Below are 8,177 nucleotides of genomic sequence, written 5' to 3'. Positions count from 1 at the left end.
TTATGGCGGATTAGCAGAATCCATTCTTCATCTCTGCAATTACTGCAAGACTCCACTCCATTCTAGTATACTTAAAGGCTTTGGGTGAGGCGAGTGTCTGTGACCTGAATGGAAATATCCATCTTAAATCAGAATAAAATATCAGGTTCTTTCGTCTCAGACGTTAATCGTGATTGTTTAGCTTTTTTTTTTTTTTTTGTCGTAGGCTCTCTAATTCAAAAGAAAGTCGTCCCACTATAGCCAGTACAAAATGCAAATTAGACAGTCAGCAGGTATGAGGGTTAGTGGATTCAACTCCATCACCTATTCGACATTTGTACGTGGCGTTTGGAACAGTTTGGGACAAAAGTTCGCTTAATATTTCACTTCTTCCATTTACTTTCATCTGCTGCCCAATATTCTTCAGTTGGAAGAGGCCTGGTATATTTCTTTGTCCACAGATGATTTACTTTTATAAGATGCCCTAATTATGATGCTGAGGCAGCGGAATAGCGCATCTCGTATAAAGAAACCTGACTAAGATTTCTAACCTCTGACAGCCTGGTTTTTGACAAAATCTTCCACAGGTGTACCCACTAATGTCTAATAATATTCAGCTTAATCCTGCATTATCCTTGAACATACTTGGGGTTTCATTCACTCGGGACTTATCTTGGAAAGATCATATTACATATCTTGCAAAATCAACTTCCAAGAGATTGGGTGTGCTAAGCTGACTCCGTTCCTTCTTTACCCCTGCACAATTGCTGACTCTGTTCACGGGTTTTATCCGCCCCTGCGTGGAGTACAACTCTCATGTGTGGGGAGGCTCCCCACATACAGATCTTCTCAATAGGGTAGAGTCAAAGGCTTTTCATCTCATTAACTCTCCTCCTCCTCTCACTGGCTCCCTTCAACCTCTGTCTCTTCGTCTCACTGTTGCATCTTTATCTCTTTTCTATCGCTACTTCAATGGTCACTGCTCCTCTGAACTGTATGCTTGCATCCCTCCACCTCTACGATGGGCGCGTAGCACCCGTCTAGCAGCTAACTTTCATCCCTTTTCTGTCCAGCTCTCTAATGCAAGAGATAACCATTACTCCCAGTCCTTCATTTATGCTACAGGTCAACTCTGGAACTGTCTCCCTCTGTTTGTATTTCCTGCTAGCTATGATCTCCAGTCTTTCAAACTCAGTGTGTCCAGGCATCTCGAAATGATCGGATCTTGAATTTGGCTCTCTCTTGTATTTTGTTTTTCTCTTGGAAGGAACAGTTATTGCGGGCTCGTGGCCTTTGGTTCCTTCCTCCTAGCATAAAAAAAAAAAAAAAGTCCGGGAGGCCGATTTGACCAACAAGGCTTATTCCCACGTCATAACTGAAGTTCACTGGATTTTATGCTACGACGAATTGATCTTAAAGTTGCGAGAATGGCACAGTTCCCTCACATAGAACCAAACCGACTACAGTGAAAGGAGATAGGTTAGGTAGGTATGTGTGGGTTTTGGATTTTCTTTGCTGAATTAAATCATCCTGCCCCAGAATAATGTAAAGTGGCTAAGTCGGGCAAAGAAACCAACAAGTTTACTTGATATAACTTTTAACCCCATCAGTCTCATGACCTATACCAAGAAGTGGAAATGGTGGTTGCAGAACCAGATTTATGTGAAACGTGAACCCAGTGGACTGCAGGCTAAAGATGTCCTCTTCCTGCAGTCCACAGTCCTCCTTTCGGGGGATAGGGAGGGAGCCGAGGGACATTTTTTGTAACTGGGCAGTGAAGCCACTCGGATATATCAATGCCACTGCTTGAAGGCGTCCTTCTTCAGCACCACCTACACCTATAACACCCTAACAGTAGGAAAGCTTTTGTCCTCGGCTGTATATCCTTCATCGCCCCTCACGTGCCAGGCATCCCACGCGTCAGCCACCACGGATAACAAGATTACAGGAATTTCCATGTAAATCTCATAAAAAGACAATATTGAAGGGCACACTGTTTTCCTAAAGACTTTTGGGAAGGGGAGGAGAGGACGCAGACGAGGGGAAGTTAGCGAAGGGATGGAGGCGAGGGAAGAGAGGGAATGAGTGGCTCTGGTAGGAGGGAAGGAATGATTGAAGGCGAGAGGGATAAAGCAATGGAGATGAGGAGAGCAAAGGAAAGGGTGAATCCGAGAACAGGAAGAGAAGGGTGGGAATGGGAGAGAAGGGGAGGGAAGGTGAGGGGAGGGAAGAAAAGTGGAGGGGAGGGGAGGGGAAAGAAGGAAGGAATTGAGATTTAGTGAAGGGGTGAAGGTGAGGGGAGGAAGAGAAGGAGTGGAGGTGAGGTGAGAGAGGGAGGAGGTGGAAGACAGGGTATGGAAGGAGGGAATAGACAGAGCTGAAACGCTATGAAAGGGGTGAAGATGAGGAGACAGTTGTTGGAACGTTCTGGCGAGAAAAACTGCAGAGAGAGAGAGAGGAAGGAGGGAGGGAGGGAGGAAGGGAGGGGGGGGCTGATAGAGAGAGGAGCGGAGAGATAATCAAGGAAGACAAAATATGGCACAAAATCACCGGACTCTCTCTCTCACACACACACACACACACACACACACACACACATACACACACACACACACACACACACACACACACACACACACACATGCAGATCATTATAGTAAACTACAGAAAACACACAAAAAGGAGAATAAAAAAATTGAAAACAAACGGATAATGATTCAACAATCAGGCGAAGGAACAGATGCAATTGTGGCTGGACACATCTCCAGTAAAACGTACATCTGTAAGCAAACACGCCGAAGAATCAATAACCCTAGTGTCTCATAAAAGTCACGAGGCATGAATTAGTTGGCTATCCTTTCATCCATGCAAGTCGAGCATAAACTTACCTCAGACATGTTCTCGTTGGTTCAATGTGAGCTCGTAAAAATAATAATAAAACATAAAGAAAGAAAAAGGATACTAATGGACAGCTGACTGAACAGTATGAACAATGCTTTGGTGTAGGCACAGTACATGTTGATGAGATACAATACATTCATAAAATATCTTAATCAGCATTCGTGTAATAAGATTCCTCGCTTACACACCTGTCTTCATTCCTACAGCCACCAAACACTTCACACTCATGCTATAGTGAATACCATAGTGAAAAATACGACACAACAGAATATTCCCGACAATAATTAACTGATTTGGAGACTTGTTTATCGCAGGAATCGGCTAAGTGCGTTAATGAATCAGATCTTATGTTTTCATGTCTCACATTGCTGTTCCTGCCTACAGTGATTCCATTAATTATGAAGCTGATATAAGTAAATATGTCTACAACATACTTAGAATGCAATTACTTTACACAACAACAGGCTGTAGTGAGGTGTGGTGTTGACAGCTTGATTAACTAATTGGCAGATTATTACAGTAAAATGCTGTGAATACGATAGCACGAGATGACTAGAAATTTTCACGAAGCAAATGAGATTGATCTGCATCTAGAAGCACTTGAAGGCCATAGCGGATTAACTCTGATCCATCTTGCTAATCAAATAAAGTTTTACACGCGATAGTCTTAAGCAGGTTCATAGCTTTTGATTTCCAAGAGAGGGAAGAGTATTAAATAATATATCTGACTAGACACCTAGAGTATCCAATCCTTTTTAAACACTCTCAGATTGATCAGCAGTTTCGCTGCAATTTCTAATTTAGCTGAGTTACTGTGTCGTTCCCATGTTCGTCGGAGAAGACTTATTAAAGTTTATCACCTCCATGAAGGTCAGTGTGGAAGATAATACTTTGTTCAGTCCCAATCCTCCCCAAGAGTACCCACAATAGTCTATAGTATGTTACATCCAGGTCTAAATTGCTGGATGGAGAAAACAAATTTTGTCCAAGATAGGGACTGGACTGAGAATCGAACTTATTTTTCTCTCCAGATGCGAGCTAGGCCTACCTATCTACGTACCGCCTTCTCTCATTGGTCGAGTCATCTATGGTAAGTGAAATCGTTGGATACGTAGGTGAACATGTTATATGCCTTTAGTGTAGAAATTATACTGCAAACTACTTTATTTCGGAACTAAGCACCATAAAATTAGGATGCAAATGTAATAAATTCACCTCGCATCTCAGGCTACCAGTCGTTCCCACTTATATAGTTCATTCCAAAACCCATGAGTCCTCATGTAAAGACATTGTTGATCGAGAGTATACAATCCCAATAACCACCACAACAAAAATAATGGGTGAAAAAGAACGATTAAGAACGGAAAGAAAAAGTATCACATGAAATTTGACAACATCCTTCGACTCTAACTATTGCCATTTTATCTCATACCATCATACCACAGATGATGAGCATTTGAGTTAACGATATCACATTTCTCTTCTTTTCTCTTACACGTTGATTAGATGTAAGTAGAATTATGTCTTTCTTCAACAGATAAATCGTTATTGGTCAATAGGCTTCCTGGTATCTGTGCTTTCTATGTACTCCTATTTACTCCTATGTATTCTTCCTTCTAGCTGTTTATTAATCTTTTATCTGTTTATCTGCCATCTGTCTATCTATCTATGTCCATGTGTCTGTGTCTAGGAAAAGCTTATCTCATGGTACAGAGAAGGTGACTATGATAGGTTTTGTGTATTTGTGATGTAGATGGATAGCTTCTAAAGCTGTTCTGTGTTTATGTTGATAGTGAAGTCTGTGTAGAGATAAGTGGCTTAATATCCTCGATTAACTGCGATAAGCATGTGCAATGTCCTGAGGGCTGCTCAGGATATATATATGAAAAATAAAACTTCACGAAATAGAGAGATGAGGATGGTAGTGAATGGTAAAGGGTGGACTATCCCAAATTTGATGTATATAAATTATTCTGTGCTACTTCCTTACAGTGACCAAGAGCCAAGCAGACCAGCACAAAGTTTTGCTGATGTCTGTGGCCGCCGTGCTTTAAAACTATGTGTGGATAAGAGTAAAGTACTGGTTGTGGAAGAGGGTGACTCTGGTGAATGAGGAGAGACTGAAATTAACGAAAGAGTGTAAGAACCTGTGTGCAGTGACCAAAAAAAAAAAAAAAAGTGAAAAAGAAATGGGGAGCAGCGTAGCACAAGGAATGAAAGTGGATGGGGTTATGTAGGTCGTGATAACAAACAGTAATCTGAGCATGGCAGCTGCAGGACGCCCCCCGACGACGTGCTTTCATAAAATCGTGATATTTCAGATGATTTCCTTCAGGATATGATATACTTTTATGAATCTAGACGGGTTAGATGCAGCCTTCATTGGCTCCTTCACTACTAAAGGATTCTCGACGTTAAACAGAACTTCTTAGAGAGAACAAAACAAAATGAAAAATGAGCAGTGTGATATATATATATATATATATATATATATATATATATATATATATATATATATATATAAAACTTCATCCCTTGAATCCTCTCTGTCTATCTGTATACCTACAATAGGCTGCTTCCCCCAAAGAGACAGGACGAGTCGAGACAGGACGACACACTCGGAATTTACTCATCCACACACACACACACACACACACACACACACACACACATATTCGTATCTTAGTCCCAAGGGTAGAAGGGACAGATCCTCACCGCACCACACCGCAAGAGGGTCAATTGTGCAATGTGATCAGCGACATCCGTAGCAGGGCCCGACAGCAGAGCTGGTTTACCCCTGCCACATCATAATGGACCCATCCCCTTACCTGCACCTGACCCGATCAGCTAATCTGACCAAATGCGGGAGAATATCCCCTCAGGAAATCCTATGATGTAAAATACTCGAAGGCTTGTTGCCTTGTTCTTGCTATTTTCGGACGATTTCATTTAACTTTGGACAAACTTTTCGGTCTTCAGAGATTAGACCCAGCCTTCCTTTACTCCCTCACTACAAGAGGACCCGTATTCTAGTAGGGTACTGTGGCTCCCTAGCATCTGGTCCTTAGCTATTTATTTCTGGACATGGCTGGTATATATTTTTTTGTACGTTATTTACGAGGAATATGGCGATGCTTCAAGGACTTATAGAACACCGAATAGGAGAGTAAAGTGTAATAAGCTAGTTAAATCTCTTAGGAAAATGTGTTAGTGAACTTAACCGACGAGAGTACAGGATCTGGTCTCCCAAAAGCTGGAAAAAATCATCTGGAGGCAGCAAAGATATATCAGAAAACATATCACCGGATGGAAGGGGTTCAGCTCTTGCAACCGGTACAAGAGAGGGCTGGAGAGGGCCGCCTTCATGGTGTGGCACTGATATGGCTGGGCGGCGTCACTGTGAGCTTATACAAAGGTCCATCAGCTCCCTCCTTATCACCCAGAAGAGAAAAATGGTGGAATCCAAGAAGGGTGCAAGTTCAGTCTGTAGTCCACTGAGTTCACCTTTCAGATGAGCTGATGCAACAGCAATATATAAAAAAAAAAAACAGCAATAACAACAACTATCAGACAATTTTTTTCAAATTATAAAAAAAGCGTCTCGTTAATGAGGACTATATTCAACCTCTCCAGTTCAAAAAGTCTCCCCTAAGCTGAATATGGTTACCAGAAGATAGCAAGAATATGATAAAGAAGAAGAAGATGAAGAAAAGATGGTAAAGAAGGCGAAGAAGAAAAGATGAAGAAGAAGAAAAATGCGATGATGATGATGATGATGATGGTGATGAAAAAGGAGAAGGAGAAGAATAAGAAAGAAAGGAAGATGGAAAGAAAATAATAGGCCACCCAGTGTAAACAGTGATGGTGGCTGCTGACGTCACAGAGAGGGAGATCACACAGTTTGGGATATAAAGTTCTCGGGTTCTGTGTGTGTGTGTGTGTGTGTGTGTGTGTGTGTGTGTGTGTGCATCGAAGGCTGAGTGTGTGTGTGTAAGGTACTGTGTCCTGTGCGGAGGTATTTTATAATGAATAACATAGTACTGAGTCTTTCCGATGTGCCCTGAGTCTGAAGTTCTGGGTTCGTATTCTTGCCGGATAAGGAAGCTGCGTAACACCCCTTTCGAAGCAGTGTATTTTGCTTATTGCACTTTCCTATTTTCTTTTGTGTTTATTTAAATCCCTCTAATATCATCATACTCTGCATAAACAACGTACAACTCGATATTAGCCAGCCGCATCCAAAATTAATCGATAAGGACGAGGTGTTAGGGGCCTGCTGTGTGAGTTGTCTGAGTGTATACCTTGTGTGTAGAGTCCTGCCTATGCATACCAATTATAGATCTACCATACATGTGTGGTGGGGGCAGAGTTATACCTATGCATACCTTGGAGTTCCTTATGTGTCTTGGGTGTAGATTTCTGCCTACGCATCTTAAGCGTGTTATCAGTTTAGTACCATTTTACACCACGTCTAGAGATATGCACGTACTGTAACTCTAGTGTCTCATTTTGATGGCCAGTAGTGTGAAATCTATCAAAGTTAATGGCCAGTGGTATGAAATCTAGGAATACTGTAGATATTTCATTTTTCTGTTTAGGGGTGTATCGATATTCTAGACGTTAAGACATGCTTTCTAGTGACTGATGGAATTTTGTTGATCTACAGCCTTAATTATACATCTATAGTCTGGTGTAAGAGTATATTCTAATGTTATTGGCTCTAATGTGACTGGGATGTACTGATAACGATACTAGTAAATCAAGTCTCCACAACAGTTCTTTATATTTAATAATAATTTTCCTTCGCCACAATAATTTTCACGTTGATACTTGTTCAAGTCTGGCAGTGAAATGCTTGGCACCTGTATGAAAGAAGATAAAGACGTAAGCAAACGAATTTAAACAATTCAGTCCTTTCAGTCCGATATCTTTTTTACCTTTTTCATTATCTCCAGACAATTATTCAGTTCTGGAGAGACTGAAGAGGTTAGCAAAATCCTTCATTTACTATTTCACTAAACGATATCTTTTCTGATTTGCATACAGTCATCCATAGATGGCAAAAGCAAACTAGCAGAATACGCCATTGCATTGAAGAGCTGACGCTTAAATGAGTTTATGATCACGGCTCCTGGTTATGGAGAATGTGACCTGGTTGTCCTTCCTCGTGTCCTGGGAAATGACGTCTTGAAATAATAACCCATAAAAACATGAAGTGTGAAGCCCTCTATCTGATAAAGGCAGGGATTAGTTGATTAGATAGGGAGGTGGCGTTGCTAGGAGGGACGCTGTATGGT

The sequence above is a fragment of the Coenobita brevimanus genome, chromosome 84 (assembly GCF_032717465.1).
Source record: "Coenobita brevimanus isolate Jiangsu-jjx chromosome 84, ASM3271746v2, whole genome shotgun sequence".
Lineage (NCBI taxonomy): Eukaryota > Metazoa > Arthropoda > Malacostraca > Decapoda > Coenobitidae > Coenobita > Coenobita brevimanus.
Note: the sequence above shows the minus strand (reverse complement) of the source record.